The sequence below is a fragment of the Talpa occidentalis genome, unplaced genomic scaffold (assembly GCF_014898055.3).
Source record: "Talpa occidentalis isolate TD23 unplaced genomic scaffold, MPIMG_talOcc4v2.1 talOcc4.3, whole genome shotgun sequence".
In the NCBI taxonomy this organism is placed as follows: Eukaryota; Metazoa; Chordata; class Mammalia; order Eulipotyphla; family Talpidae; genus Talpa; species Talpa occidentalis.
Genome location: NW_023603184.1, coordinates 96,445,961 through 96,468,249, shown reverse-complemented (window position 1 = coordinate 96,468,249; position 22,289 = coordinate 96,445,961). Strand labels below are relative to the sequence as shown.

Sequence of the window (22,289 nt, the reverse complement as noted above, 5' to 3'; positions counted from 1 at the left end):
TTCTATCCCTCCATTCCTTCTTTTCTCATTTTCCTCTTCTACATTGTAGCTTTGCTATATGTTATTTTATGGATTAGGCTCTGAATGAAATATGGTTTTAATTTTCAAAATCTTCACAGCTAGAAAGAACTATATACATGAAAAAGGAAAATAATAATTCAATGTGATAAGAGTATATGTAGGTGTTAATTTAAAATGCCACTATGGGGTCTTCCCTGGTGGCACAAGGGGTTAAGACGTGACCTATGAAGCTATCCGTAGCCTCTGCAGCAGGAGGCCGATCCTTAATCCTTGACTGGTCAGGGAGCTACCCACATGGTGCAACAGACCTCTCCTGACTCGCCCGCTGCTCCACTCAGCAGTGTATTTCAGTCAGTCTGCCTGTTCTTCTCCCTGCTCTGTCTCTGGTGAATCCTCTCACCACCACCCCCCCCTCCACCTCGCATCTCTGGCCTGTACTCCAGCTCTTGTATGCATAAATAAATACATCTTTAAAAAAATAAATAAAATGCCAGTATGATGGGGTATATACTGTTGTGTGTTCTATACAATTATACAGTTGGTGGTTTGAATATTTCTAAAATTTGTTTGATATGGACATTTCTATAATGGTCAACCTTTAGAAGTTAGCAAGAATCCTTAAATTGAAAAAACAGTTCTTTGGAAGAATCAAATTATTCTGCTAAAAGTTTCCATTGTTCTCCTGAGTATCTTAGTTAAATATGTACATTTTCAATAATATAAAATATGTAGTTGATAAATTTCATGTAATAAAAGTATTATATATAAAAGTAATAGCTTGAATTCACACTGGGGACTATATCATTATCATTTCAAAATCTAACTAACTGACAGTATATTTTGCAAAAGGAATACAATAAAACTACACATGATATTACAAAAAGACAACAATATTGTAAATGGTATTTGCACAGCATTTCCTCTTCACTTTTTAAAGCCTTTTAACATTCATCATATTGATAGTTTAGAGGAAATACCTCCCACATCATCAGCATATTATCTTCACTGTTTTATAAACAACCAACTTCTATTTCTATGTCCTTGTTTCATAGTGTAAAGTCCTTCGTAAATGGGCCATATTTTTTTATACTCACAGGCCTTGAAGCATAATCACATACATTAAATGACCTGAGTTGCTAATTGTTACACTTGAAGAATTCCATAAACTTGAGCAGAGAAGTGAGTATAATGTAACATTGACCATAGAGATTAACGTTTTCTTTTTTGTTGTTCTTTGCTAATATTTTAAAATTGTTTTCTGTTCCCTGGTTATTTACCATTTGAAAGTAATATTACTGAAATGCTTTATTTAAATGTTTAGTAATCCATGTTTAGTAATCTCTCAATGTTTAGTAATCCATGTTTAGTAATCTCTCAAAAACACTCAAGCATTTAATTAGTTGGAATAAACTCTAGATTTTACTGCATTCTCATATTAGGCAACAAAGTGATAACTTCTTCCATATGCCTTCTATGTTGTTAAAGTGAAGATAAGTAAATAAAAACATCAACATTAAAACAATGCTGCTGTTGCATTTCAGAAAAAGAATTTGGACAAAATTATGTCATTAATATTAATATTTTGGGCTTCTTTTTCCTCATATAGATGGTAGCGTCAGTGAAAAATTTGGTGGTAACAGACTAGAACAAAATAAACAAAACCTAAAAAACCAAAAGCATATTTTACCACTTTTTTTTAATCATTATTAATGTATACTTAATTCTGTGGGTTTTTTTTTATGCATATACCTTTTAAATATCTTATTCCAGTCTTAAGCATTTCTAAATGTTTATTCATTTAGGCATACCAAGGCATATCAAGCTAATTCAAACACAAAGAAAGCAGATTGATATGGAAGGTATAGCCACAAGATGTAATTTCTGTGAGAAATGAAAAACACATTCAGGTTTTCAGAGAGGAAGAATAGCAAATGCATTTAAGGAGTTGAAGTATTCTCTTTCTCTGTCTCTCTCAAAACCCTCTGAAATTGACACTGCAGCTGAGCTGATTTTGTGTTAGAAAACTATCCTAAATACACACTGACAGAGGGACCATGTGAATGGATGCAGAGCTGTCTGCTCTTTCACACATGCCACCACACTCTCTCAGGCTCTGAATTGTTTAAGAAGACTATGCAAGGAGTCCTCCAGCTTATTCGTGAAATACAGCCTCGTTAAGATGAATGCAGACTCCTGCACTTACACACATGTGTATCTTTAGGCTGAAAACATTTTACCTGATGTTTAGTTGACAATGTATTAGAAAACTACAGAATCACTAGCATTTTTCTTGTTTAAATAAACATTCTGGCAAATACTGTGACTGATCCAGGTTTAATAAAATATTATATAAGGAGAGTAGATTTGCTTTAACTTGGAATGACTAGTTTAGAAGTTGCTTTCTTAATTTCCTTCCATGGTACAAGGAAGCACTGAGAAGAATCTACAGTGATAAAAAGAAATAAAATTCCTGTATATCTTTATTGAGTGTGACACAATATAATCAAAGAATGTACATAATTAAGTGTTCAAGCTGAGAACATCTTTGAAGCAGGAATTCTGCTGATTTTTTATTTTATGTGATTGCTTACAGATTAGTTCTCTATTTGCTCCTAAAGAATATACTTAAACACTCAATCAATGAATAACCTACAGCAGTTTGTTGTAGATTCAATAACGGGGAATGCTGCATTGTACCAGGATAGTCAGATATACCCATAGGGAGTGTCAGTGGTCAAAATGCTTCCATTGCCAGAAGGTAGTCTGAAAATGGTCTGGAAATTCAATACAGCATTGACCCTACATCATATACATGATCCACAGTCAGTTTCTCAAGCATACTTGAAGTTTTAAAAAGAACCATAAAAAAAGGGAATTAAAAAATAATTTATTTTAAATTAGGTTTTTTTGGTGTGTGTGAAATAGTTGGTTTTAAAATGTATTCATTCAAATGAATTAATTAGCCAAATCTAAGTATTTTCATTTTAGATTATTTTATTTTAAAAATAATAAAATATTTTAATATTTATAGAGTAAATCATTAAAATTTAAAGCTCTGTACTAATTTTCTATTTTGTGTAAATAAAGTGCTCATTTATTTCAGTCTCCTAAAATCTGCAGACTACTGAATTATAATCACATTCAAAAACACAGCTTATGATAGCTGCCTGATTTATTAAATCAGATTTTTCTTTATTTTACCAACAGATTAAGAAGATAAATGGCAAGATTTCTAAGTAAACAGACTAGAGACATTTGCCAAATATCATACTTGTTTGCTTTTTCCTACATTTTGAGAATTGCTAGTATATTTCATTAAGAAACATACTAGCTTTATTTTCTCTAATTATTAGATACTTTCATTTTTGAAGTTATTCCAAATTGCTTTAAGATGATAACTTTGTTATTCTGAAATCAGAATAAGACAAGAAATTAGAATTCCAAAAACCAAAACATTTTGGAGTAAACCTGGAATATAAAAATTTATTTCTCCTCAGACACCACTGAGTTCCTTTTAGAGTTTTAACAAATTAAGTAAATGTATAATAAATAATATCAGAACAATACTAGCAGCTCTTCATTTTCAAAATCATAAGGACAAATAGATTTACATTTTAAGAATTACACATTTTACATGTAGCATAATAAACTATATGTAAATATCTGTACACATATACATATGAATAAATGTATTTTCAGTATTTCACTTGGGGAATAATAAATGTATAAATGAGGGGAAAATTCTGTGTACTTCAAATGCTGGTACTAAGATCTTAGTTTGATATTTATGGTTATTCAAATTATTGTCACCATTATCAAGCACTGTCGAAATCTAACACCTAAAATCTGTAACACAAAAGCCAACGAGTTGTTACATAAAGTTTACCAAAGAATTTTACACTCAGCAACATCGGAGGATGATTCTGTGATTTGCCCATGCCATTTGACTAAATAATAATAATTTTTTCCACATTGATTGACAGGTTAAGCTTTTTTCAGCATATATTCTACTCCTTAGGAAGCTTTGTTATATCTGTCAGCTTATCAATTAATATTGAAGTTCATTAAAAGCACTTTATAAAGCCTGTGTAAGAAAAATGCTGTCTAGTTATAGGTGGGGAAATACAGATATAGATATGAATTTATTTTTTCTAACACTGATAGAAGCGTTCATTTTAATAATTGTTTTTTGACTGTTCATTAGTTTTTCTATTTGACTTCTACTTTCAGATAAACACTACACCATTCTATAAAACAATTTAGTTGCTCTTTTTCTGTTCATGTGAGATATGAATATTTGTGGTAAAAATATGCAAAGTGCCTGAAGTTGGGCTGGCACATTGGTAAATGTGTAACAAATGCTGAATCTTTCTCCTTGTTAGGCATTCCATTTTTATCATAGAATTCTAATGTTTTGCGCCACTTTAGGACAGAAAACTACATTTTTCTAATTTAGGCAAACCAGCTGGGAAATTACAGTGTACCTTGAAAACAGCACAGGTTATAGAAGAAAATCTGTGTAAGGGCTGAGCTCAAGAACGTTAAAGATTAAATGCACCAGAAAAAATTTATTTTATCCCAACTCATCATCATAACCTGATAGTCATGATCCTAACACCCCTTTCTAGCTTAAAATCAAATTAGAGACTCCTGAAGTCACGGCTCTGAATTTGCCTTGTTCAATGTTGCTTGTTCAGTTAGAATTCTGGGTGATTTTGCTACAACTTCTTATGCCATATTCATTTTCTCTACAAGCATTTTCTCCATATAACTAATTGGGTATAGGACAATTTCGCCATAAAAAGGTAAAAAAAATCGCTGAAATTTTCGCTAAAATTTCTTTCTTTATAAGAGAGATATCAGTTTCTAAATAGTACTACGCAGATTTGTAAGTGAGCATTATATTACACTGGGAATACCTTCCACTTTGCTTTCCGAGAATTGAGGGTTGCTATTTCTCATCACCTTGAGTGTATGTATGTAACTGGTATTACGTCTTGGCACCATATTTAAATGCTCCTTCATGTGCCCTGTTTCTATGTTTCACCAAATCAGGGGAACTCTATTCTCTGTCAAATATTAAAATACTATCTACATTTTTTCCACTATCAAATATCAAAATATTTTCAAAATCTGTATACTCATCAGGAATCATGTAACCATCTCTTTTTGGGGAAGCAGGAAGAGCATGATTCTTCATTTGCTTCCAGCTTCTAAAAAACGCCTGATAAATTTCGTTAAGGCGGCCTTAGAGAATAAGCTGTTGTATCTAAATTAGCCAAACAGTTCATAGTTATGCTCACAAAGACTGTTGCAAATTATTGGCCTCACTGTTATTTTTGCTATAGCTTGGTAAACCTTGCGGGGCGGAGGGGTCCTTAAGGAGAGAGTTACAAACTGAAATGTTACTGTTTTTCGAATATGATATAGGTCTGGCTTTAGGCGCTCTTTTTTTTTTTTATGTATGCATGCAAGAACTGGGGTGCAGCCAGAGATGCGGGGTAGGGGGGCAGTGAGAGGATTCACCAGAGACAGAATGGGGAGCAGAACAGGCAGATTGATTGAAATACACTGCTGAGGGGAGCAGCGGGCGAGTGAGGAGAGGTCGGCTTCGCCATGTGGATTTCTCCCTGGCTGGGGATCGAACTCGTGCCGCAGGGCTGGGGAAAACTTGATGGCTTTGAAACTTTAACTCCTGCACCACCAGGGCGGCCCTGAACTCTATTTTTTTAATATAAAAAATGGGAGTACTGTGTCAATTGGAACCAACTTCTCAGCCCAAACTGTCAACTAATTATTTTCTCTTTTACAGCAAAATTGCCTTACGGCTAATGAGTTTTGCGGCAAAATGGTTGACGGCAAAGAATTTACAGCCCAAGTCTTGGCACGGTCGGCTTGCACACAGCGAGTGCTCAGTAGATACAGGTTACGTAAATAAGCAAAAAGCTACCATTTTTCTTTATTTCCATCTTTAGAAGGGCGTGTAAATTAATTAAAATAAGGTAATTATCCAGTTATATTTTAAAAATAATCTCACCGTCCCATTTCAACACTGACTTACAGTCTCCAGTCCTTAAGACCGAAGCAACGTGGCTCAGCAACTTACTAGGCAGAACCTAATCTGCATTTCGTATTTTCTTTCTCCCTGCCGTAATAGTATATCTAGCAAAATATATCTACGTTGCCTGGGAAGTTGTAAGAACCTAATGATCTTCATTTGTGGATCGTCACTTTTTAAGTAGTTCTTTTTAAAAATAAGAACTTTACCATCGATGTTAGGGGGCGGGAGCTTCAAAAGGACTTTTTCACTTACCTAGAAATTACTGCATACTCTGCTTTCACTGATGCAAATATTCACTAAGAAGAGAGAGAAAGAAAATAACCTTTTGCCCTTTTTTTCTTTTCTGAAACCTAAAAGCATTTTGTTTTCTAGAGCTCTATAAAAGTTCAACGCATAAAAGGTTAGGAGCCTGACTTTTTTCTGTCTTATATATCTTTGAAAAATTGGTTTATGAAGAGTCATACATCATGTAGCCAGACATATGGGAATAGTTAAAGATTAAGGTAAATAGACAAATTGAACTGCTTTAAATCATTTTCCTGGTTTCAGTTTTATGAAAGAGCTTATGAACAAAAGCTGACGTTAAGCAATCACAATAGGCTCTTCTATATGTTTTAGACAGTGGTAAAGACTTTAGTGTCAGAGAGTGTTGCATCACCAATAGTTACATCAATTTGATTGGTGTCCAGATTTCAAAAATGTTACCTTGTCAAACCATAACCTTTTCCAAGTCTTTCATTTGTCATTGTTTTGTAGATTATATCATTTATTTTACATTACCTGTATCAGAAAGCATGGATCATGGATTATAAGATTTTTTTTATTATATATTGGTTGTTTTTTGTTTTTTTAAAATAAAATTAGTACCGTAGGCATTTGGGTACAACAGGGTCTAATCAAATATTTTGGAAGGAAGTTTGATTTTATGTAACAAACATTGTAACTTCGCCTGAAGAGACCTTTGGTTCCTTTTTGCTGAAACAAAAAGTAAAAAAGATATTTTCAGAACCATTAGGATAACATTTTTAATAAATTGAATAAATATACTGAACATTTCCAGGGTACTGAATTCGCTAATGTCCTGCAGAGAAAACTGGCTGTTGGACTTTAAGGTAAGTCCCAGGAATTTGCCCAGTGGCCTGGTGACAAGCCCCTACTCTTATGAAAAGTGTTATGAGATCTTTAATGTCCACACAGGAGAGTAAGGATTTAAGATTTTGTGGTCTCATTTGAAAGACCCCTACATAGTAAACTGCATGGAACTCAATTTATCTACCTTAGAAAGGAAAGAAGGCTTTGTAGCCCCTGTACCTATAAATCTAAGAAATGCTGTGAATATATGCCTTCATATTCATGCAGCATCAATCCTCTTCTTAAAAAAATAATAAAAATAACAAGGTCTGTGATCATCAGGTTGATATAGATAAAAATCTATTAACTTTTCATCATTATCACAGCTCTTGTATCAAAGTGCAGACATTCATGGGGCTAGCTCACCTCCCCTGGTAGCTGTGCAGAGACAGATGAAGATCTTTTACATACTTCTTTGTTGGTTTGCCTTTTATAGTGTATGTGCTGGATTTAGGAGCCGCTGATGGTAAAAATGTAATTTAAGAAGACTACAAATATTTGCACAGGTATGTGAACCCAGCTTATCAGACATCCAGCTAACAAGCCTTCTCACATTTTGTGTAAAATGAGTGATAGGAAAAAGAGTAACTTCTAGACAATGTTGACCAAGTGTATTACAGAGCTTGATGTGATTCTATGTGAGATGTTAGATTTTTTTCTTTTGAAATACTCTAATTGTCACTAGAAATATATATATTAGAAATAATCTTGTAAAGTGTGCTGAAACACGTCAGGATATATATGTATGAACCGATTCAATAAGAAATTTGGGTGTAAAGGAAGAAAACACCATCATGTATATTTTGAAAAATTCTAGCAGTTTTTGTGGTTGGAAATCTGTCTGGGATTGGGTGCCCCTAGCAATTTTGTCCTTAGTTTCTCCTTCTCATGTCCTCAAGCATACACATCCAAAATAGTTTTGATTCACATAAATGATGAGATTTTGTTTGTTTTTTAGGTCAGGTTAGCTAAATGACTTGCTTGTATGAATGCAGCTTATGTCTGCACAAAATATTACCACACATCTAACTCATCAACCTTGAAAGATATATCTATTGTTTAAAATTGACTGTACACATCTGCCTTGTATCTGTTCTTTCTGACCACAAAATTCTCTTTTAAAATAATTGAAAATGAGTTTTTTGTAGATATTTTTTCGTCTTCCCAGCAGGTCCATTTTAGGCCAATTTATTCACAACTATAATGGGATTTATTTGTGAAATGAAAGTTAAAACTAAAAGAAAACAGAAGCACTTATTTTTCATTTGATGGAATTATTGCCCATATTTAAAATTATTTATTTAATATAACAAGGCAGATTCATTAAAAATGCAATTCGCAGAGAGTTTTTTTCTTTCTACTCCTACTGGAAACAATGTAAGTTTGATATTTCATTGCACATCATGGCATTGAGCATAAGATAACTTCTCTCTATAAGGTGGTGTCAGTTTTTGCAGTTATCCCAGAAATTTAAACAATTAAAATGCATAAAATTTGAAAATGTATCACTGAAGTAATACTCTAATAAAGTTAATGTGCTATTATAACTTAAGAAAATCTGAGCTCATTTAAAACTTCCCTGTTATGCTTGATCACAGAATATTAAAACATTTTTTAAGTTTAAGAGCACATTTAGGTCACTTGTGATGATGGATGTACTTTTTAAGTTTCTTAATATTGGCTATAAAGCAAGTGTCAATGAGCTTGAACTGCATACCTATGGCTTTCCCACCATCCACAAGGTGCTTCAAGGCTGTGGCCACTAGAGGGTGCTGTTGGAACTGATACTAGCAATGAGACACCTGAACTTGTTCTTTTAAAATCAATACTATCAAGATTTAAACATATTTCTAATCAAACAGTATATTGTTATTAGTTTTTAACATTAGACATTGTGAAGGTCATCAACACAACTTACAAAACAGATTACAGAAGTAGTAATTAAAGCAAAACGCTCCATAACTTGACAATTTTTTGTTGTTGTTGAAAGGAAATCAAGATTCTCCCCTCCCACCTTTTTTAATACTCTCCTAGTCTTTCTTCAGGATGTACAGGTTGGTGATATATTTTTATAAATGGCAAGGAATATGAGCTTGTCAGGCAATTAACATTTTCTTTGGACTTTAAATGCACATAGCCACAAAAGGTTGTTTCTTAAAGGAAATGTGTCAAGAGGCTGTGGGTTCGACTTTTCTCCTGGTGTTTGTGAGGAATTGTGGGCTCGCACATGAAGATATACAATCCTTCCTGTTGAAAAATCTTGCTTTATATGAAAACTGAAGAATTATCTCCTTCCCACACCCCCACCTCCCAGTTGTTATTTATAAAGGCGTCATTGGTCGTTGCCTTTCCTAGACCTTCCCTGCAGGCATGATCAGACTCAAGCAGGCAGCTATTTCCCTTTAATTTTCCACAGCAAGCCAGTAATGCTTATGATTATTGTGAAGTCAGGAAAAGTTTAGTTTCATCAAGTGACATGTAGTGATACAATTAGTTACTTAAGCACTTCTCATAAAATGTTCCACTACGGAACCTAGTTTGTCAGATGCAGCTAAATATTAGCATCTCATATTAAACACAAGAGTAAAACTGCCTCGTGGAAAGCACAGCTGACAGCTCTCAACATGAGCTGAATGATCACTCTCAATTGTAATCGATTCTATAAGTACTGAACACAAACCCCCAGGCAATTGAAGAAAATAGGATGATGAAGGACTGCAAACTAATATGTTACACATCTTCATTGATTAGACATTGATTAACCATTATTTTTCTGAATGACAAACAGCTAGTGGTAAAGTAACTGAGGCTTGTGATTTATTTACATCTTCGACAGAGATGACTTCTTTATTCAGCTGATTGTGAGCTAATGCTAAACCAGGAGACAGTAATAGTGTGAGAATCCAGGCTGCTGTTTTCTTTCTTCTTTTTCCCCCCAATCCCTTCTGGCAGTCTTAGATTTCTGGCATGTTGCGATTGGAAACAAATTTAACTAGGTTTAAAATGATCAGCTGAATTCCAAAATACAGAACTTGTACATGTGGTATAACTACATTTAAAAGGAAGATCATTTTATAGACTTGGTATTTACAAGCATATTGATCAGTGTTTATTGAACTTTTAATTTAATTCTCTCTTTTCTTCAATGCCTTATTGGCAATTATACACAATTTAGAATGAGCAGAATAAGAGTTTGTGTGTATTGCTTATTTCTCTTCAGTGAATCATATTGCTTTAGAACTGTGAATCTATTGAGATATGATTCATGTAAGGAGGCAAGTATTTTGCAGTTCAAGTGATTTTTGGTTCACGTGAAACTGAGATATCACAGACAATCTTGGATTTATACAGCAAAATTTTAAATGTAGTATGTAGTAAAATTTCTTAAATCTGTTTCAATAGCTTTCAAAAGTATGCCCAATAGAAAGATTTGCTCTTGAATTTTCAACAATCTCTTCTCTATTACATTTACGGGAGCAAGATATTCATTGAAATGAACTGCATTGGCACTAAATCAAAACCAAATTATAATGAAACTAGTACATTTTGGCTTTCCGGAGCTTTTCTGTACATTTTGAAGATTTGTGGGTAATGTTATTTATAAGCAGAAATAATTAAGATGTTCTGGCATTCTTCATCATAATGCTCATGATAAAGACTTTTGATGTTCAAGAAAGCATAATTTGCTTCTCCATTGGAGTTTGATTGTAAATTACCACTAATTAATGTTCACTTAAGTGTTACAGATGTGTGATATATCTGGTTAGTTACCATACGGGTAGTAGTAGAATATTGTTCTGTGAAAGTATATGAATTTAGAGTAATGATTAGAAAGTCATTTTTAAAAATAAGAGAAATCCATTACCATTTCCAGTGTTACAAGTCAGTTTTAGCATTTGCATAACTTAGGAAAAAAGAAATTAGTAAACTGTATCACTTCAGTTAATGTAGAGATGCATTCAACACCACCCTTATTAGTTACTGTATTGTTAGACATGTAATTGTGAAATTTCATTGTCTTTTGCCCTTTAATGTAATTCTAACTCTAGGTTAATAAATCAAATCTGTTCTTTATGAACACTGCCATCTTTATCATAACAAATACATGAAAGTGCTTTTCCCAAGCAACTTCTGTAAGCTTCATCTAAGATCCTGGGTCTTTGCATGTGGGCATATTAACTCAAAACCTTCAGTTAAAGATTTATTGCACAGTTTCAGGATTTTAATCATGGGTAGAGAGAAAAATGTGTGAAGTTCATTTCTATATATTTTTTTCTGTTAACAATTGGAAAGCTAATCCATTTGCTAAAGAAATCCAGCTGTACTTTAAGAGAAAGACTTGTTAAGTTTTAAAACAGGAAGACTATCTAGTTGGGATAACATGTGGTGCTCAAACTTTTACAAAGGAAACGAAGGACCAGCTTGACTCACCAGTTGCCCTTAGTTTAAAGTATATCAGTGGACCCAACCTAATTATAAATCACCTCCTTAGCATTATTTTTGAGGGCTAAGTTTCCCCATAGCTTTATACAGTGCTCAGAACTTAAGGAAGGGAAAGTGTTGATTGGCTAGTGGAGCATGAAGAAAGAACAAATGAAAAACCATCCAGCAGTCATATCCCAGAGGGAGCTTGGAACCCCAGAAAGAAGTCTAATAGTGTGTTGTTTCTTTGTCCATCTGTGTGCAGGTGAGAGCACCACTGCGGGGGTCTGTGTGTAAATGTAAAAATCAGAAACCTGGAATTTCATAGAAGCAACGATGATGTGATATTTGCACAGTAACTCCCTTTTGGGGAAATAAAAGGCACCTCCTTTGGTGTTAGCTGTCTTTTCTTTCGAGTGTGTGTATGCGTGTGTGCCTGTGTGCACATACACACAGACTTAGACAGAGGCTTATGTGGAGCTGAGTATGCTTCAGTTTCTTCAAGCATATTTAATATCTTTAAAATTTTAAATGAAAATGTAGCTGTCAATTTTAAACTAATTTGGATGGACAGCAATAAAATGCAAACCTCACTTCAAATTAGAATTTTCAGTGAGGATTTCTAATGGAAAGTAATTGCTGACAATAGGAAATGACAAATTACTAATTACTTAGTTCAATTAGACTTTTGTGCCTTTGGTCCTAAGTGGCAAGCATACAGCAAATCTTGCACTTTTATAACAATTAATGACACTAAAACTATTTAAACTGCCAACAGATGTGAGTAAGAAGACATGAATTGAAACTTACTTAATTTACATACTATCCCTATTTTATATCAAGTAAATGGTGTTTAATTTTTACGCTACAATTAAATATTACTGATACAGTGCAATTTTCACAGAACTTCATAGGGCAAAATATCACTGCCAAAAGCTGCTCAGTGTTAATGTCTTCTTTTCTCTTATCACAGCAGTATTTCTTTTTAAAAGATTCTTAGAGTATGAATTTCTGTCTATCCTGTATTCATGGTTATACATCAGTGTTAATTAAATAGTAGCATCCCTGCTTTCGGTGTTTCTTCTCTTTATTATTTGTCTGTTCCGTTCATCTGTAATTTCTTAATGATCTATTTAGAATACACATATTTTTCACTTCCCATGTTTCCCCTAAGACTAATTCAGATATGATTTTGTAAAAGGATTTTGTTTAGAAGTTCAATTCATAACTTTCTCTATAGGGTTAACTTCTGGCTGTAATTTACCAGGAACTTAATTTAGTATTCCTGGTACTATCATTTTTGACAATTATGATTTTGTGAATGTAGGATTTTTTAATGTTTCCAGTTACAATCAGAAAAAATAATTTTCTTTATAGTTCAACATCACAGTAGAACAGCAGGTGCATGTGGAGGTAAAAAAGGGAAGGGAATCTAATTGTGTTTATAATGATTAATTTTCCTATTAAGACTTTGAATATATTTATTCTCTTTTTCAAAGCATGTGAAACTTGTGAAATGAAAATAAAAATTCTGATTATTACTTTGGCAATTTTATGGGCAAAGCGTACCTACACAGTAAGGGGAGTAATTTTAGTCAACTAAACTAGTCACGAAAATAAACATAAAAAGATGTCATAATCAAATATGTAACAATGCTGACAAAATTGAGAACTTTAAAATCATTGCATATCTGAGTAAAGGAGTAATTCATGTGTATAAAGCCAAATTGGCAATTAAATTCAACAATTCTCATCTGGGAATTTCTTTAGCCCATGAGATTCTCTGCATATCTCTAAGACCTCAGGCATCAGAACTTGAGTGTCTTCCCCCAGTGTTCTGGATAAAACTGCAAACAATCCCATTCAAATTAAATATATGTTCTACTTTTCACTTACAATTTAAGATGGCACATATTCCGTGTCAAATTGCTATTGAGAGTTCTGTGTATTTGGATTAGCCGAAGCTTTTGTGGTCTAATTCTGCTCCAAACAAGGTGGAAATGTAAATATAGCTTGTTTTATCATAGAGATGCAGGAGTGTGGTAAATTGGAGGACCCGAAGACTTGAGAGCAGATAAATGACAACAAGTGCTTTTTCCAAAGCTTTTGCTTGATTTTTGCAGGTTTTTTTTTCTTCCCTCCCTGAGATTCCTGCAATTAAGCTATTGTTTGGTGGCAACACTATACACTAGATCCAAATAACTAAGGGTAGTTTTTGGACAAACCTCTGTTGTTTCACCACAGCTGTAGTTTTCTTTTCTCACGAGCCCTGTGAACTTTAAGGGCTAGAAATATAACAGAGAGCATAGTAGATAATAGAGGAAAAAGGAAAAGCTTAGGCAGGGGGTAGGAGGCCTGGGCAGGGACAGAGGAAAGAAAGACTTTCACAAATCACAAGAAAAATGGCACTGGCATTGTGCCTAAAAAAAGATAACGTGGAAAAAGAAGCAATAGCAGCAATAGACTTAGCAAGTATATTTAGAGCCAGAATGATAGGAAGAAAGAAGTGGCCTAATTAGAAAAGAGGGGAAGGGAGAGAGTGAGAGGCAGAAGGGAGGGGTCAAGAACGCAAAGGAAGTATCATAAGAAATCACTGAAATTACTGAACCTCAGAAAATCAGCAAAACATGTGAGAATCTAAGGATATAGTCTCACTTATGCCACGATGCATCATGACAGCAAAATCTTTCCACCGATATAAACATCCAAGGAATGCATCATTTCTTCCTAGTTTCCATCATTATTCAGGCACAAACAACATATAAATGTCACTTTGGATATGTAGTTACCTTTTATGTAGTTACCTGAGCAATTGATCTACATACTATGTTTTATGAATTATAAAAAATTGTCAAATACCTCTCTGTATATTCTGTATAGTGTATACGATTTGTATGTATTCTGTACTCAGTGAAAAATTTTAGCAAGTATTTAAGCTCCAAGAATTGTGAACTCTTAAATTAGGTTTTAAATAGGGACACATTGAATTTTTCAGATGATTTTGGGAGAATTATATGTATATATATTTGAAACTATATCATACATAAATGTCATATATATATGTACATGTAAACTGACAGGAAGAAAAAGACTCGAGCTGTTTTACACATGAAGATCTTACTGAGATAATCATGCTTTCTATTTTATTGTTAATTATGCTTCAGTTTAGGAATATTAGAGCTGGATTCTGTTCGGGTATATATATTTTTTTTTTTATAGAGGCATGTTTATTTATTTATTTGTTTGTTTGTTTTTGTTTATACATGCACTGGGTACAGTCAGAAGCGCGGGAGGGTGAGAGAATTCACCAGAGCCAGAGCGGGGAGCAGAGCAGGCAGAAGGACCAAGGTACACTGCTGAGGGGAGCAGCGGGCGGCAGGAGAGGTCTGCGCGTCATGCGGGACCCTCTTCCCGTGGCCGGGGAGCAGCCGGGGATCGAACCGGCACTGCAGAGGCCGCGGGCAGCTTCGCAGCCCAGCGCTCAACCGCTGCGCCACCGGGGAGGCCCTCGGGTATATATTTTTTATAGACAGGCATGTTAGAAAATTATCAATGATTTCCTTCCTTCCTTCCCTCCCTGTCTTTCTCCCCATCCCTTCTTTTTCTCCTTTTGGATATACAGGGCCTATTTGGATGGGTTTCCCATTGCATTGATTGGATGTTATCCTGCATATAATTTTGCAGCTTCATAGGATGGATGAAAAAGGGCAAGATTTCCTTGGAATAATCCTAGGAGGTGGTCTAGAATATTTATGAATTACATCATTATAGCAGATCTAGCTATGGTCAGCAGTGGATATATTCCTGATTTGTCCCCTTTGGGTTCAGGATCAGAAATCTTTGTTTGCACAATTTGAATAATTTCCACAATTTCTATATTATGGTCCAACCTGACTTGTTCCATGGATGGTTGATTCCATTTAAGAAACTGGTTAAAAGTTACTGCATTTGAGGGACCTTCCTGGGGGCACAAGGGGTTAAGCATATAGCACAGTGAAGCAGTCCATAGCTACTACAACAGCTACTGCAGCACGAGTTCAATCCCTGGCAAGGGACGTGACTCACATGGCGAAGCAGACCTCTCCTGTCTCGCCTGCTACTCCCCTCAGCAGTGTATTTCTGTCAATCCGCCTGTTCTGCCTACAATGTCTCCGGTGAATCCTCTCGCTCCTCCCCACCACCGCTGGCCTATACCCTGGCTGTTGTATACATAAATAAATAAATCTTTAAAAAAATGAAAAAAAAATTACTCCATTTGAGCTCATTTTTTGAGGTACATCTATTTTTCTCTTCAATTATCTTTCAGAGTCTGAGGGTTACCATAGCAAACATTAAGATACCTATCAATTATTTAGCGCTTTTATTTTCTTGGAAACTGTTACCTGTCTTCTGGAGTGTTTAATCTTTTCTCAGATATTATGTGGACCTAAGGCAGAGAAGGAAAGGTTGAAAGGCGTTATACATGTTGTAGACAATGCACAACTTTTACTGCAATTTTTCTTACTTTGTTAAATAATTCTCTGTATACCCTGGGAAATTTTTATTTATTGAATTTTATATATATGTATATAAAACTTTTATTTACTGAATTTTATATGTGTGTATATATATATATATATATATAGTTCAGGTTAAAAATCCTCATTTCACTATTACCATCTTTATTTCTACTGTGAGAGTAACAAAATTTATCGTTGGTGTGATGCCAGTAACTTAGTGGAAAAATGTATGGATATATCACAACCATAGCAAAAGGAATTTGAAATCATAAGATGTACTTTTAGGGAACATTTTCTTAGTTTCTGAAGGTTTCTGGACTTCAAAGGGAACCCTCAGAGAAGACTTATTGTGTTAGCATCTTACATTTGTGGCATTTCTTTATGAATTATTTTGTACATGATGCATGGAGAGTAACGACTTACTTTAAAAGAAGCTAGACATCACACCTTTGCATAATAAAAAGAAAAAGCATTTTATCCAATATACCAAATGTGCTTTTTGGAGTTTGAATTAAATCAGATTATGTCATTTAAAATCAGGGGCAGGGCCTCCCTGGTGGCGCAGTGGGTTGAGCGCACCGCTGTGAAGCTGTCTGCGGCGTCTGTGGCGCGGATTCTATTCCCACCAGGCCCAGGGAGATTCCCACATAGCGTGGCAGACCTTTCCTGTCTTGCCCGCTGCTCCCCTCAGCAGTGTATTTTGGTCATTCTGCCTGTTCCATTCCCTGCTCTGCCTCTGGTGGATTCTCTCACCCTCCCGCGCTTCTGGCCTGTACCCCAGAGCTTGTATAAATAAATAAATCTTAAAAAATAAAATCAAGAGCAGAAAAGTTCTTCTGACAGATGGGAATTCATATGTGAAACAACATTCCGGGGTCCAGTGTAAGGGAAAAGTATTAGTGGGGTACTAAAATTCAAATAGTAAATACTATTTTATTCAAAGAATCAAATCTAGTTTTTTTTTTTTTGATAAATAACAAATATAAAAATTTCAGTTTCAAGAAATATGAAGTGTATTTTCTTTGTGTAATTTAGGAAAAATCAGCAAGCTGAGCATTTCTATCTTGAACAATGAAAGGAAATCCTCAAAAATTATCCATTGAGCAAGTAGGCTTTAGAAGTTAGACATGTAGGTTTGAAAAGCACTGAGCTTTAGGCTAAAATCTGGAGGATATTCTATTTTTAATTTGCCATGACTTGCTAAGTGATCTTGGACACATCATTTAAACCTTTTTGTGCATTTTACATTATAGGATGAAAATTACAATGTCTGTATTTTCTAGACATAGTATTGTTTTTAGGATAAAGAAAGAAAATATAATAAATACTTTGTGAAATATAATGTGCACTGAAGGGCAGTAATGCATGATTTTTATGTTTTTAGTGGGCACTGAGGCATTTTTAAATAAAATTATTACTCTCAAACCTTTAACATGATGGTGATTAAATATACCTTCCCTAAAAAAAAAAGTCAGTATTAAATATGGACGCTTCCGAATTCTAACCATCTTAAAAAGAAATTACTCAGAAATAGTTATTTAAATTTAACATTTGGAAAAAGAGAAGAGGATGAAAGGAGAAAAAGATTAAGAAGCAAAGGAAAAATATTACCAGTAATAACAATACTAATAATCACACTTCAGAATTGAAAAATATTTTTGTGTTATTTGAAAACCAAGCTTTAATTGTCAAAAGTATATGAAAGTAGATTGAAACTTTTAAATTAAAAAATATTTTTAATAGAAATTCATTTAGATTACTTGAACAATGTGTTTACTATAGATTTATATTTGACTTTACATTTAATTCTTAAATTATTTCCAAATTGTATTAAATTAGGACAATATTGGATGCTAAAATCTTTAAGACTGTCATAAATTGCAAAATAGCAACCAAAAAAAAAAAAAATCAGAGGATGAATAAACCAAGAAAACCAGAGTTCTGCAGGTCCTGAGGACTCTTCTAATTTGATTTCTACTGTGATTTAAGGTCTCGTTTCCAAGGTCCTTAAACATTGATTGTCAAGATTGCCTGAATATACCCAGTGATAGATGGTTTATACTCGCAAGGGACCATGGTTTTGGTCCGGTATTTGAAATTCACTTTTTGTAGTCTGGATAATGGATATTTACTAATGATAGTTTTGGCTCACACTAAATTTTTTTTTTTTTTGTTAAATTTAGATTTTAAAAAAATATATAAATTGAAATTACATTTGAGAAGCAATAGTATAACATGGACATGTCTAAACAAATCATGGGCATGGAGTTTAACCTGTAGAAACTCATAACTTGTATAGAAATACTCACAAGAACAATGATAACATGGTGCGGTAGGGGCAATGGTAGAAATATGAACATGCTAGAGCAGCGTCGCTGAAGAGGATTCCATAGATTTAAAAAGGTGTCATAGCAGAAAAGTCTTCATGAGCTCCTGATAGCTAAAATGAATGGTGAGAGGGAAAGAAACATAAACAAAAGGCACATGCAAAGGCATGAGGCCCAATTAATGTAACCCCATGTGTGAACACTGTAAGAGAGGGAACAAATTAGGAACAAATAATTAGGTGCCTTTCTCCTTTAATTTTATTTTTAAAATTTTTTTTTAGATTTATTTATTTATTTATACAAGCACTGAGTACAGTCAGAAGCACGGGAGGGTGAAAGAATTCACTGGAGCCAGAGTGGGGAACACAACAGGCAGAATAATGAAGTAAACTGCTGAGGGGAGCAGCTGGCGAGACAGGAGAGGTCTGCTGCACCATGTGAGTTGCTCCGCAGCCGGTGGGGATTGAACTGGCACTGCAGAGGCTGCAGACAGCTACACAGTGCTGCACTCAACTGCCTGCACCACCAGGGAGGCCCTCATTTTTATTTTTATGTAAGAACATTTAATATGAGATCTACCTTCTAAAATTTTGTAAGAGTGATACACAGTGTTGTTATATCTTATTAAACCATGCTTTAGCCCCCATAAAAACAATGACAAGGTGAAAATTCTGCCTAGCATTTTACAACTATTCTCTCGGCGAGCAGAAATAAAGTAATTCCTCCAGAAGAAGAGATAAAGTCCTTGAGAGATGTTTATCCTTCTCAATATCTGTAATTTAAATACTATAGTATAAAATTAGCAATGAGTAAATATTATGATATAAAGGCATTACTTTCTGTGCTACAAGATAAAGAAATAAGAATATGGAATTAGTGTCAGTTTAGAATCAGTGTCCAGTACTATCCAAAGGGTCTGATTATTGGGCCTCCCCAGTGGCGCAGCGGTTGAGCGCTGGGTTGCGAAGCTGCCCGCAGCCTCTGCGGCGCCAGTTCGATCCCCGGCTGCTCCCCGGCCACCGGAGGAGGGCCCCACATGGCACTCAGACCTCTCCTGCCGCCCGCTGCTCCCCTCAGCAGTGTACCTCGGTCCTTCTGCCTGCTCTGCTCCCCGTTCTGGCTCTGGTGAATTCTCTCACCCTCCCGCGCTTCTGATTGTACCCAGTGCATGTATAAACAAACAAACAAATAAATAAATAAATAAAAACATGCCTCTATTTTAAAAAAAAACAAAAAACAAAGGGTCTGATTATTTTGCCCATTGTACAGTTACCCTGGTAAAAGGCTCTAGGTCTCATTGGGGAAGGCTGAGAGAAAGAGTAGCTGTATAATTTTTGACAGTGTGCTGGGTTCCTTCCTCAAGAGAACCTGCTTTCCTTTTCATTCACCATTCATTTCATTGGTCTGTAAACTGACTCAAATCTTGGAATTGATTTGAGCTATGACTCTCTTTATGATTCAGATTAGACTTTTGTTTACCTGACTTAGAACTTTTCTGCTTATACAGATTAAGTAAGAATGTAGTAGGCTTCTTACCTAGTTCACTTGGCGAAACACTGATCAACACCATATATGTGCATGAATCAGATTTTTCTGAGTGCTGCTTTGACTCTGCTGTTCACTATGGTAATCATGCATATCATGTCTTTTGTGGTCGACTCCTGCCACTTGGCCTGTGACACCACAGGGACCTTTACACCTTTGCATTTAGGTTTCCCAATTCACTGACTATAGTTCCTGGAAGTTTTTATGGGTATAAGTCCACTGACATGGACTTATAGCTGTGAAATTTGATTTTCATATCATATTAATTTCAATTATTTCATAGATGCTGTATATACATTGCGTTAAAAACAGTAAAAGGAAAATTGTTAGAATGATATACTGAAAAGTAAGAAACAACAGGTTAGCCATCCATCACACACAGGATTGGATCATTTAAAAATGGGATTTGGCCATTAAGTGTTCAAGTCCTGTGTGGAGTGAGATTTAATCACATTCTATTTCAGGATAATAATAAGCAAAATGTGATTTTATACTATTGTGAGAGAGATAAAAATAAAATGCAAAGATGTATTAAAATACTAGAAACAGTACTTATTCATTCAATATATATTTATTGAGCACATATATACTAGTTCCTAAGATACATGTAGTAAATAGAACAGTGAGAGAAAAATAGATTTTTCTCTTATGAATTTGACAGACTGAAATAATGGTCTCTATGGCGTGGGGGTAAATCATTAAGGTTGGAAAAAATATTAGAATTTTTCTTTGTGTTTTTACCTAGAAATGAGAAAAATATAAATACATGCTAATGATTACTATGTAAATTGGCAAGAACATCCTCACTATGGTTTATTGAGATATCCTGATGGAACATTGGGAATTCAATAAGACCAGTGACTTTTGCTCATATTTAAACTGTGGCAACTTAAATGCACCAGTTAAGCAGATTTACGATTACATTGTCCAGTTTAAATTTGCCTTCAGAAAATGAACAAGAAATCCAAAAAGCCTCCTGCAATGGAGCGACAGAGCAAAAACAATTTTGTTAGTACATCTAAACCATCGGAAAGTGGCAATTCTAAGGTGTCTCCTACTCCTAAGGCAAATTTCTTACCAGTTATTTATGAGTTAAAAGTCAATGATAATCTCATCACATTTAATATAATCATTTTACTCTCACTAAAATAGTAAAAGTACTAATAGTATTAATATTGGTTATAATATAATTATTAAAATTTAATGAGCTACTTTTCACACTGACAAAAATGAAAATAATATTTCATTCAACTTTATTCTTTTTCAGTTCCTACAATTGGCCAAATTTTATAGCATATTTATCATATTTGTATTTGATTATGTTTTAATATAAGCATAATTTATTCATAATTAAGCATACATTGGGATGCAAATTCATAAAATATTTTACTGTAAAGGTACACTCTCAAAACATTTGGAAGCCATTGATCTAAAGTACACAAATTCTATAAATAATAGACAAGTAAGGTTAACATCAATAATCATGAACATTCTAAGAGAGATATTTTGTGAACATTTGAAAAGAAATGCAAATATAATGAAAAGCATGTAGTGATCATTAGAAATCAAGATGGTTTTTGTGAAATAATTCACATAACTGACTTTTTCTTTTTAATAATGTCACTCTGACATTAACAGAATAGAGTAAATACTACTATCTTGACTTGCTTGAGCAAAGCACTTAGAAAAAAATCAGGATGTGAATAAAATAATGAAATTTAGATGACAGGTGCAAGGAAGAAAAACTAGTATGATAATCGGGGTAATTTTTTGAGCTCTCTTTCTCTAATAACAATTCCTAAGTTCTTTGATGATTCTGAGAATGAGATCTTCCATTCATTGATTTTACCACCTTATTCTGACCCTATAACCCCTGATATCCTCACTGCTCTCTTTAGCTACTTTAAATCCCATGGTTAATCATTACATCATTATTTTGCATAGGGGCTCTTAGTTCTCTCATTTCTCCCCTGCTTTCTGAAAATTTCCTCTCTACATCTAAGAATGACTGCTGTTAAATTTGCCCAGCCATGCTACCTAGCCTCACATTAAATCTGTGAACAAGTAGCCCATAATACCACCTAGGACTGAATTATAATTTCCTAGTCCATTCATAGTCTCACTCTTAAATAATGATTTCACACCTTTTTTACTTTTCAAAGCATCAACACTGCCTCATCCATCCTATCTTTGTTCTAATGACTTTGTTTACAGTTTTTCTGAGAAAACTGAAGCCCACACAGCCATCGTCTCCATTCATTCTCTGAAATTCTCCCTTCCCTC

General features: G+C 34.4%; 1 long non-coding RNA gene across 1 annotated transcript in view; it reads left to right on the top strand.

The window, feature by feature from the left end:
* The first annotated feature begins 1,091 nt into the window (after positions 1 to 1,091).
* LOC119254770 (uncharacterized) overlaps positions 1,092 to 22,289 on the top strand; it is a 184,231-nt gene continuing 163,033 nt past the window's right edge. The window contains exons 1-4 of the long non-coding RNA XR_005127349.2: positions 1,092 to 1,200; positions 5,834 to 5,946; positions 7,143 to 7,194; positions 7,650 to 7,719. This is a non-coding gene — a long non-coding RNA (uncharacterized LOC119254770). The remainder of the gene's footprint in view (positions 1,201 to 5,833; positions 5,947 to 7,142; positions 7,195 to 7,649; positions 7,720 to 22,289) is intronic.